The following is an 11,323-nucleotide window of genomic DNA, read 5'->3' as shown; positions in this document are numbered from 1 at the left end:
ATAAGTACAATGCATAAGTACAATGTATAAAACACAAGTACCATTGGCGAGCGTGATTTGCAAATAAAAGTTGTACGTTAAGATCACTAGAGAAGATTGGACAAACTTTTCAACCAAATTTTATACAATTGCTTCAGTTTGAATTAAACCCTTCATGAAGTCCTCGTTAAAAAATTAAACAGAGCCTAAAAATTTTAAACTTGGAAAAACTATCACATGAAGCGGAAAACAACTGGGAATTGCCATAAATCACTACTTGCAAACTAAATACTTACCACTAAATAGGATTTCAAGTAAAAATAAAAAAATAAAACAAAACTTCAGTAAGTTCGACACTACAATATTCTTGAAGCAAATACTATGGGAACCTTTCCTTCTCGGCGAGCAGTTTCTGGAGTCCTTTTCAAATATTTCTTTCACTTTAACCGTGCAGCGTAAAACAAACGCTTAGCAATGGAGTAACCAGTTAGTTATATGAAATTTCAAATGAGCAATTCGATAATGTTACAATGAATAACACCTTTGTGGTTTTTTTTTGGCTTTTCAAGTGTCTTCTTCGCTTCCTCCAACCGAAAACCTTTATTAATTTAAAATCTGGTAATTCTCCCAAGGTGGCGCCATATTCCCACGACGGGAGGATGTTTCAGTCCTCTATTGGTAAACAGGCAGATATACATTAGATTTTTGCCCAAACGGAGCGCGCATTGTAAGCTATGCATAAAAAGTAGGTCCGTAATGCGTACTTGCGTGGCTTACGAAATTGAGCTGCTTTTTAGTGTCTGGTGTCTCATTGGGTTTCAATTAGAAGAGCTAATATCTGATTACACTTAAATCGTTTTCAATATTGTTCCTGTTCATTGATAAAAAAAGATAACTAGCATACAATAGTCCTGAAATGTTCATTTTCAAGATGAGGGGTTAATTGCCAAACTTTGTAATTGAGGTCTCACATGTTTTGACAAGTAACACCCAAGGATGCACAAGTAACCTGAGGATTTTAGGAATTAAAAGAAACGTCAGCATCATCTCCCATGGTGGCCTTATAGATTCAGTCACGATTTGCTTATGTAACGAAGTGGAATTGAGTTCTGAAGTTTGTAGGTTGGTTGTCTTTCCAAGAAGGCAAATGATATGAAATTAACTCTAAAGAAGCATTTCACATGAATATTTTTAGCACTTTGTGTACCAGTACATAAGGAACGAGCACAAAACTTTCCAGAAGGGCCGGGACATTCAGGAAATGATGTAATCTACACTAGAAGCCATTGGGAGCTTAATTTGGATGTATGGCTAATTTTGGACAAAACATACATGTAAAGTAACATAATGCTGAGCGTAGGTTTCTATTGTCCATTTTGGCACAAAGTTCTATTCTCAGTTGGTTGAGAGCAAATCAGTTACGATAATTATTGTATTTGGGTTTTGTGGGACTGTATTTTAAATAAAGAGCACAGAACAATTAAGTCGAGGTAGGTGGATATGGGCCTGTAAATGAAAGAATTTAGGGAAAAAAGATAGGCGCCTAACAAGATCAGAACACAAGCAATATTTTAATGAATGATATATTGAGTAACAACGACTACAACAACAACAACAACAACAACAACAACAACTACAACAACAACAACAACAATTCATTGATTTACAACAGTTACAATTTGAGAAGTGCCTACCCACAATTAGTTGAAGAATAGTTGGGGGGGGGTAGGTATAATTAAGCTAGGTTTATCACTAGGTACCATAACGAGCCTCACGCCGTTAGCAACCAAAAAAAGTCTAGGTATCCAGCAGAGAATCCGTACTTTTAGTCCGCATTCTCTGCTGGATACCAGTGGCTTGCTTGGGTAAAATTTTTGATCGTATTTCGCTCCTAATCTGATAGAGGCGTCAACTTTTACACAATCATGTCATCATCCTATGGCGTGAAAAGGTAATTAAAGAAGCCGTATCCGAAAAAAGTGTACATGGCCGGCGCTTAAAAATAGTGACAAGACAAAGCGCTCGCCCGGAGTGTGTTGCGGCAGTTACAGTCACGTCGACGAAACATTTCTTAGTCAATGCTTGCGGATTTAGTTAACTTCGTTAATACTGACATAGGCTGCGACGCTTATTTACTACGACATTTAACTGGCGGCCTGAGTGTTTTGTTTTCTAATCAATTTTACCAGATTTTTGTTTTCGGATCGGAAACAAAGTAAATTCCAGAACCGACGACTTTTTTTCCGCTGTGTTCGGAATCTTTGACAGCTGACGCTTGGTGCTGTAATTTTTGAGCATCCGGTTACCAGTTATTGGGAATAAACTCGGCGTATTACAACCTATAATTTCTTTTGCTGTTTAACGCAGAGTCCACAATACATGGCGGCTTTTTCTCACTGGTATTTTATGTCGCATTTATAGTTTACACACTGTTCCAGTTTTTTTAAACGATATTCATGCAGTACACATAAGATTCTTTGTCACTGGCCTTCATATGACCTATATTGGTGCCGGAATCCTCTCGATAATTGCGAGAGATTACAGACATTATAGGTACGATGTGATTAACGCACTGGTGTTGAAAATCTCTTTGCGCCACCTCCTCCGCAACGATGATTAAAATCGTGAATAAACAGAGACCGGGGGTAATAATAATTGTTTTCAAATCAAGATAGATGTTAAACAAGCTGACAAAGCTTTTAAACAGACAAAGACCAACTTTCGTTTAATGGCACGTTACGAACAAGTTTAAACTCCCTTGAACTTTAACAGGGTTCGTACTGTCTTGCAAGTCTGTTAATTTCAGGGCAAGTCCCCCAATGAATTTAACCAATCCTTAGAAAGTCCTTGAATTTTTATATTCTAAAAGCTTCTTGAGAGGGGTGGGACGTTGACTTTTTCCGAAAACCAACTTTAAATACTGAGTCAAGCGCTGTGCGTTAGAGTGGTTTGGAAATTAACATAGAGCGCGGTAGATCCAGTAATGCGTTATTGACCAAGCAGGAAAACTCAAACCTGAGCCAAGCGATAAGAGCCAAGCGAGAGCTTGCCTGCAGGTTACACAAAGACAAAATGGCTGCAACGCTGGCCACCGCAGAAAACGAAAAATAAGCAAGGGTTAATAGCCAATCAGCTCACAGAATTCGCTGCATCTTGCACCGCTTACGAAGCCAGCCATATAAAAAGGAAAGATAATACATCGGCGTAATATAACTCTTCAAGCAAGAATCTCTCCCAACATATTCATCTAAGGTAGTAAAAGTTTAAAATGTTATGAAAGCTGAAAAAGAAAGGGTTCCGGTGTCGCGCTTATTCAGAGTTACAAGTTTGAATGGCCAAGGGGTGGGCACTTATTCAAGGAAATACGGTATATCGATCACTTGAGGCTGTGCGCGTTACTTCGTGTTGTTTCATACTTTATATTATCTCATATTACCCAGTTTGTCAGGAAATCAATCGTCGTCGTGTGTTTACGCCCTACAAAAACGTCGCATCAGAGAGTTCACGATCTAGCTTCGCAAAGAAATGTACCAGCAGTGTTTTGCCTTGTGTTATTTATTGAGTTTTTTTGGCAGCATTTTTTGTTTTGATGTTCTCTTCCCGTCGCGGTTTGCAGGGCGACTTTTAACAGTAAATGAAGCTGTTTTTCAAATTTTTGTCTCAAACGACTATTTATTCCTGTCGCTCTGCTGTAGATATAGGTGAAGAGCTCAAATAACAGAAAAGTTTGCGTCACAAGAATTTCTTCACATTATATATGCCAGAAAACCTCAGGCATTACTCTGAATGCCAGAACTTCAGCCTGGGTGAACCAGAAAGGATAGACAATACTTCCCTATATTAACCATCAATGAAAAGCTAAGTAAGTCAAATATCTCAGAGGCGCTCAGGCATTAAACTGAATGCCAGGACTTCAGCCTGGGTGAACCAGTAAGGCCGATAGACAACACTTCCCTAGATTAACCTGTGAATGTCAAAGAAAAAAAGAATGTTAGGTATCCCAGAAGCACTAAGGGATTACTGTGACTAGCAGAACTTCCGTTCAGCCTGGGTGAACCAGAAAAGATAAACAACACTTCCCCGTATTGACCATGAATGAAAAACTTAAAGTATGTTGTATATCCCAGAAGCGCTCAGGCATTACACTGAATGCCAGGACTTCAGCCTGGGTGAACCAGAAAGGATAGACAATACTTCCCTATATTAACCATCAATGAAAAGCTAAGTAAGTCAAATATCTCAGAGGCGCTCAGGCATTAAACTGAATGCCAGGACTTCAGCCTGGGTGAACCAGTAAGGCCGATAGACAACACTTCCCTTGATTAACCTGTGAATGTCAAAGAAAATAAGAATGTTAGGTCTCCCACAAGCACTAAGGGATTACTGTGAATAGCAGAACTTCCATTCAGCCTGGGTGAACCAGAAAAGATAAACAACACTTCCCCGTATTGACCATGAATGAAAAAACTTAAAGTATGTTGTATATCCCAGAAGCGCTCAGACATTACGCTAAATGCCAGGACTTCAGCCTGGGTGAACCAGAAAGGATACACAACACTTCCCTATATTGACCATGAATGAAAAGCTAAGTATGTTGTATATCCCAGAAGCGCTCAGGCATTACACTGAATGCCAGGACTTCAATATGGGTGGACCAGAAAGGATAGACAACACTTCCCTATATTGACAATGAATGAAAAGCTAAGTATGTTATATATCCCAGAGGCGCTCAGGCATTATTCTGAATGCCAGGACTTCAGCCTGGGTGAACCAGAAAGGATAGACAACACTTCCCTATATTGACCATGAATAAAAAGCTCAGTATGTTGTATATCCCAGAAGTGCTCAGGCATTACACTGAATGCCAGGACTTCAGCCTGGGTGAACAAGAAAGGATAGACAACACTTCCCTATATTGACCATGAATGAAAAGCTATGTGAAACTTTGTTATATATCCCAGAAGTGCTCAGGCATTACAGTCAATGCCAGGACTTCAGCCTGGGTGAACCAGAAAGGATAGACAACACTTCCCTATATTGACCATGAATGAAAAGCTATGTAAGTTATATATCCCAGAAGTGCTCAGGCATTACACTGAATGCCAGGACTTCAGCCTGGGTGGACCAGAAAGGACACACAACACTTCCCTATATTGACCATGAATGAAAAGCTATGTATGTTGTATATCCCAGAAGCGCTCAGGCATTACACTGAATGCCAGGACTTCAGCCTGGGTGGACCAGAAAGGATAGACAACACTTCCCTATATTGACAATGAATGAAAAGCTAAGTATGTTATATATCCCAGAAGCGCTCAGGCATTACTCTGAATGCCAGGACTTCAGCCTGGGTGAACCAGAAAGGATAGACAACACTTCCCTAGATTGACCATGAATAAAAAGCTCAGTATGTTGTATATCCCAGAAGTGCTCAGGCATTACACTGAATGCCAGGACTTCAGCCTGGGTGAACCAGAAAGGATAGACAACACTTCCCTATATTGACCATGAATGAAAAGCTATGTGAAACTTTGTTATATATCCCAGAAGTGCTCAGGCATTACAGTCAATGCCAGGACTTCAGCCTGGGTGAACCAGAAAGGATAGACAACACTTCCCTATATTGACCATGAATGAAAAGCTATGTAAGTTATATATCCCAGAAGCGCTCAGGCATTACACTGAATGCCAGGACTTCAGCCTGGGTGGACCAGAAAGGATACACAACACTTCCCTATATTGACCATGAATGAAAAGCTATGTATGTTGTATATCCCAGAAGCACTCAGGCATTACACTGAATGCCAGGACTTCAGCCTGGGTGGACCAGAAAGGATACACAACACTTCCCTATATTGACCATGAATGAAAAGCTATGTAAGTTATATATCCCAGAAGCGCTCAGGCATTACACTGAATGCCAGGACTTCAGCCTGGGTGGACCAGAAAGGATACATAACACTTCCCTATATTGACCATGAATGAAAAGCTATGTATGTTATATATCCCAGAAGCGCTCAGGCATTACACTGAATGCAAGGACTTCAGCCTGGGTGAACCAGAAAGGATAGACAACACTTCCCAATATTGACCGTGAATGAAAAGCTAAGTATGTTATAAATCCCAGAAGTGCTCTGGTATTACTCTGAATGCCTGGACTTCAGCCTGTGTGAACCAGAAAGGATAGACAACACTTCCCTATATTGACCATGAATGAAAAGCTAGGTATGTTATATATCCCAGAATTGCTCAGGCATTACTCTGAATGAAGGACTTCAGCCTGGGTGAACCAGAAAGGAAAGACATAATTTCCCTCTATTAACAGTGAATGAAAAACTAAGTTTGTTATATCCCAGAAGCTCTCAGGCATTATGCCGAATGCCATATAAATCTTAGAAATATGACAAATAAATATATATCTCAGAAGTGACCAGGCAACACTAAACAAAATAATATTGTTACAGGATAAGACTTCAAGAAAATAGATTTTTTTAAATGATACAATGTTGACTATGCCTTACTTCAATGGGTGCACAGAATTTAAAAATTAAAATGTCATACACTGCAGGCAGAGCACATAAATTAACATCACATGGCTCCTCTTCAAGGAGAAAGAGCAAGTCATCTCTTAACCCCTTCCACCTGAAACAGACAGAAAAAAAAACAGTGAATAAAGTTTCCACCTTTATAATCCAAGCTTACCATATTTTTGCTGGTAACTGGGTAAAAGTGAAGACCAGCTCCCCTAAAAGTCTGTCGGCCAACTGTCGGCCAACTGTCGGCCGGCAGTATGCCAACTGTCCATCAAACTTAATATCCCAAGTGAGATTTAAAGACATGTATTCCAATAGAAAGTGAAATACCATACTGCAAGCTGGAACTTTTTATGCATGTCAATGCAGAAATGCAGAGTTGTACCTACCCCCCAATATTTGCTTTGCTCTTTAGGAAACACTCAGCAAAGGCTTCCCCAAAAGGAACATCAGGAGAGGCACATTCCTACAAATAAATTGCATGTATCACTCAATAATGAATTAACTGAGCTAAAGTCATATAATGTTCACTACTAATGGTAGATATATAATCACTGTTCACCACAGATAAAATATGTTCACTTTTATGGACACCTTTCGTCTGCCTTTCTGTAAAGTCAAGAAAGCCAAGAAAGCTCTCACTAATTGATTATAAATAAATTGCATAACAAATACCAGTAGGCTGAATATGTTTTGTGTTATTGTATAATTCCACTATGATGCATGTCATTTAGCATTGCAGGTATAACCTACCTTAATAACTTTTCAGAATACACAGCATTCTGTGTCCAATCCTTGCTTGCAAAGTTCATTGATATATTTTTTGGCATCACCAGCTCTTTGTTTGAGCAGCATTATCAGTGTTTTGTAATCAAGAGTAACTGTCATGAAAAAAGACAAGAAGATAACAAGAAGTTGAAGTTAAAATAGCTACACCAAAGATCTCAAATGTTATACTTTCCCAGATATTTTCTAACACTGCCAAGCATAAAATGGATTCAATAATTACTATCACGTAGCTAGACATATAACATAAAAACATTGCAAAAATAAAAAATAATAAGATAAAAAAAATATAAAGAGTCAAGATTGGCACACACAAATAACCTGGAAATTTAACTTTAAAGCATCTTCCATTAACTACTATTCCAGTTTTCTCAATGGCATCCCTCTGGCGATTTAAATCTTTTGTCGTAGAAAAATAGAAATGAAATAAATTATAATACTGTCAAGACCCTATCAAGGAAACAAACCCGAAATTTCTCCTAAAGTAGCCATAAAAAGTGATCATAGCTAGAAGACTTAGAGGCTCAGCGTAAAATCAAACTCAGCCAATTATGTGATTTTCCTGCCAAGCAGAGATGAGTTCTCATACACCGTGAAACCAGCATTCACAACAAAACATAAGACAGCAAACTCACTTTTTCCAATCTTAATAAAAATATAAACGTTATGACTTACCCCGGTTCGTCTTAGCTTGAAAATGCTAAGTAACGTTTGCCAAGCTTTTCTTGATCCAGGATCAAGAATTTATTTTATCGATCAACCAAAGATATCTCACCACTTCTCCTTCTTCGAATTTCTGCCGGAAGATGGTAGAAACAACTCCAAATAGAGAGGCGATGGCCACTTTGTTGTTCTGAACATATCGGTCATCCAAGCTTCCGCCATTTTTTAAAGCTGGACCGTACAAAACGCTTGGAAAATGTGCCACCAACAGGCTACTTCAAAAAACTTGCTGACTCTTATGCCACATTTCTTGAAATTTAAGATAAACCATTCCCTTGACTCATCTGGTGGAGAATGAAGCAATTCAACCCTTCGAAGTTTCAAGGGATCCATAACTGCACTCGACCGCGGGAAACTAAATATTCCCGCTTTTGCTTACGCATATTAATATGAAATCCAATCTCCAAATGTCAATAGGCCGATCCAGCCCCTAATAAAAAAAAGGCTTCATTGTACCCAGCAGGAACAGAGATTGTACAAATTCAAGCAACTACTCAGATTACTGCGAGCAATTATCGAAAAAGGCTGTCAAGGCGATGATGGAAACTTATCCGGTTTATGACGTCACTCCATAGCAACCAGCCTTTTCGAATATTTGAACTTCCGTTTACCTGTGGCTCGTGATGTAAAAAGTTTTCGAATGCGCAGCAGTTCAGATTACACTAAGAAAACAGTAGTTTAAATTACAATAAGTAGTAAATTAAAATTGAAATAGTAAATTAATTAATTTAATGATAATAATAACAGGAAATAGAAAGAGACCTCGCTATACTGGTCGTAGCCAGAAGATTGATGAGGTTTACAAATTTTTTAACTATTTCAAGAATTAAAGATGGTGTAAGATACAAGTTCTGTTGTTTGAAGATATTAATAAGTATTTCATGTATTTGTTTTTTAAATAAATTTCTATGGACAGATTTTTTAATACTGTCAGGTAAAGCATTCAATAGCTGCACGCCAAAGTGGGAAAAAGAATTCTTAAGTTGCTCAAGACGAGAGGACATACATAAAATTTGTTGGTAGTTGCTGATCTGGCGTTATAGGAATGTATATATGAGATATAGGCAAATAGATTTTGAATACAGGGAGGAGCTAGTTTATGTTGAATATCATACATTAAACAAGAAACAGATTCGATATAAACAAAATGAACAGGCAGGATTTTAAGATTAATAAAAAAAGGAATAGCATGTTCACACTTTGGAGAAAAGTTTATAAACGAATAACCCACTTCTGAAGGAGAAGAAGCTTATCCAAAGTTGACTGTGACGCTTGACGCCACGAGCTGATTCCAGAAGTAAGGTAGTGGAGAAAAAGAGACTGATATAACTTTACAATGATAGAAAGGGGTACAAATTGTCTCAGTTTAGCTATCATACCAATGGTTTTTCTCATTTTTAGAACAATGAGATCAATATGGGTTTTCCAGTTAAGATTCTTGTCAATGAGTATGCCAATATATTTTACATAATCCTTGCATTCTAATGGTGAATATGACATTTTATCGATGTCAAATATATTTATCGTCAGTTGGAAAGATAGCTTCTTTCTAAGATTATATCGAAATATCACATAATAAGATCGCATAATATAACATAATTAGATTTCTTAGCATTTAGAGTTAATTTGTTTGCTGCCAGCCATTCACAAAGCTTGGTAAACTCGACGTTTACTTCTAATGAGTAATACACTGTGGTAACATTACTTTAACATTGCTAATAATTTTTTACCCACTAAGATTTACAATTGACCTAGAGATTTTATTTAACAGAAATGCAGCCTATATTGTATTCATCCAGGGATACAAATCTAAATTCACTTACTGTATGCGAACTATTGAGTCTTTCGAAGAATACGTAGACCCTGTACAGCAGGTCATTGATGAGATGTATCTCCCCATCCTATTCGGTCAAGCAGAACCACTCCCAGATGAATTGAGCGAACTCGTGACACTAACACCAGCGCAAGGCGGCCTGGGAATACCTGATTTGACAACAGAAGCCCCACAACAGTACTCAGCGTCAAAACGTTTCACCAGAAAACATGCTGAGTCTATCAAATCTCAAAGTAAAATCATGAATACAAATGAGCAATTGGTAGAGAAACTAAAGAGAGACCTGCGGTCACTAAAGGCAGAGAACACAAGGTTTAAAATCGAGAGTATCGATGCATCCCTCGACCCTGAGCTGTTGCGTCTCACAGCAAGCCAGAGACAAAGGTGCAAGTTCCTGGCTCGATGCCATACCCCTCAAATATCAGGGTTTGACTTTGAATAAGCAAGAATTTAGGGATTCCTTGCGATTGCGGTACAATTTACCACTGCAGGACATACCGTCTACTTGTGCTTGTGGTGAGCCATTTAACGTAAGCCATACCTTGTCATGTAAAAAGGGGGCATTTGTGGCTCAACGCCATGATGGAGTGAGAAATCTATTAACCTCCCGCAGCAAAGTGTGCAAGAATGTCCATATGGAGCCTCACTTCCAGCCATTGGACAATGAAGCGATGGATTTAAGATCAGCCACGACAAGTTCCGACGCGAGATTGGATGTGAAGGCTGATGGCTTCTGGTCGCGCGGAGTGACAGCATTTTTCGATGTTAGAGTGACGCATGTCAACTCCAAGACTAACCAGGGGAAATCAGCTGCAGCAATTTTCAAGGAACAGGAGAGTGAGAAGAAGAGAAAGTACCAAGAAAGGGTACTAGAAGTCGAGATGGTCTCCTTTACCCCACTTATTTTTGGAACCAACGGCGGGAGGGGCGAAGAATACAAAATGTTTATGAAACACTTAGCGGAGAAATTGGCAGACTGAGACGGACGTTGAAGGTTACCCATTTGTTATTAGCTGGCTCAGGACCAGGATTTCTTTCGAAATATTAAAGTCTGTCAATAATAGCATCAGAGTATCGCACCAGCCCTTTTTAGAAGTGAATCTGTAGATGATTTTAAAGTAAATTGTACAGCTGCTGACCTATTTTTATGAAATAATCTCATATTTGTAAACCCCTTTCTGTATCGAATTTCGTAATTAGCCCTTTAGCCTTATTGTTTTAGTAAATAGTTTACTAGCCTTATTGTAAATTTTACATTTATACAAGCGCAAGATTACTTCTAGTTTTATTTTTAGTTTAAATTACGTAGTGACCTTTTTTCCTGAATTTTAAATAGCCTGATTAGTTTTATTGTTAATTTAATATTAGTAATATTAGTTTTTAGTAGTTTAGCGTTTTAATTATATAGTATTCCTGTCAATAGATTAATAAAGTCATTACGATAATATCTTTATTTCAGGGGAAAATG

At 38.3% G+C, this 11,323-nt stretch overlaps 1 long non-coding RNA gene and 1 pseudogene across 1 annotated transcript; one reads left to right on the top strand and one right to left on the bottom strand.

Moving 5' to 3' along the window:
* Positions 1 to 3,518: 3,518 nt before the first annotated feature.
* On the bottom strand, positions 3,519 to 8,640 carry LOC148728811 (uncharacterized). The gene is made up of 4 exons (XR_016002289.1): positions 7,974 to 8,640; positions 7,266 to 7,393; positions 6,902 to 6,978; positions 3,519 to 6,621 (listed from the first exon to the last, which is right to left on the bottom strand). It is a non-coding gene; the product is annotated as an uncharacterized LOC148728811 (long non-coding RNA).
* A 975-nt stretch (positions 8,641 to 9,615) lies between these two features.
* On the top strand, positions 9,616 to 11,321 carry LOC148728810 (uncharacterized; annotated as a pseudogene).
* Positions 11,322 to 11,323: the final 2 nt, after the last annotated feature.

Source organism: Stylophora pistillata, chromosome 6 (assembly GCF_964205215.1).
Source record: "Stylophora pistillata chromosome 6, jaStyPist1.2, whole genome shotgun sequence".
NCBI lineage: Eukaryota > Metazoa > Cnidaria > Anthozoa > Scleractinia > Pocilloporidae > Stylophora > Stylophora pistillata.
Note: the sequence above shows the minus strand (reverse complement) of the source record. Positions and strands in the feature narration are given on the sequence as shown.